Raw genomic sequence first — 801 nt, forward strand, 5'->3', positions numbered from 1 at the left:
GATAAATTAATTTTACACACTGTATTTTGTAAAAGAGAAGTAAATAATTACGTCTGTCCTATAATAAATAAAACATCCTCTGTAAAATATCTAGGTATACATTTTGATGAACTTTTAAAATGGAATGTCCATATAGAAAAGTTAATAAAGTCAGTTCGAAAATTCTTTTACGTATTTAAATGTTTGAAAAATATTTTAACTGTTAACGTTAAAACAATAGTTTATAAATCTCTAGTGCAATCAATAGTGTCTTATGGTATAGCATTTTGGGGTAACGCTTATCAAACTCATATTAAAAAATTAACTACAACATTAAATTGTCTTGTAAAATATATCTTCAATAAGCCAAGACTCTTTCCAACAACTTTATGATATAATGAATGTAAAATCTTAAATATAAAGTCTCTCCATATAATGCATGTTTTTGCGGTTGTTTTTAAATATATTAACACAAATAGTACTCCTACACATAAATATAACACACAATTTGTTAAAGATATTAATTTATCCCTGCCTAAATTAAGAACTACTTTTTGTCAGTCAGGACCATATTTTGTGTTTATTAATTTTTGTCTTAAATATAAAATTTGCATTCATGAATTTAATAATTTTATACAATTAAAAAGAAAACTTATGTCTTTTGGTTTAAATACCTTAGATTGATTTGAATTGCTTATAGTTTATATTATTTTATTTTGAATAATTATATTGTAATTTCACTATTACTTTCTTATTTTAAATCACCTCGATTGGTAGTATTTATCTATTTTATTTATTTATGTTATGTTCTTGATATGTTTA

Source organism: Acyrthosiphon pisum, chromosome X (genome assembly GCF_005508785.2).
Source record: "Acyrthosiphon pisum isolate AL4f chromosome X, pea_aphid_22Mar2018_4r6ur, whole genome shotgun sequence".
In the NCBI taxonomy this organism is placed as follows: Eukaryota; Metazoa; Arthropoda; class Insecta; order Hemiptera; family Aphididae; genus Acyrthosiphon; species Acyrthosiphon pisum.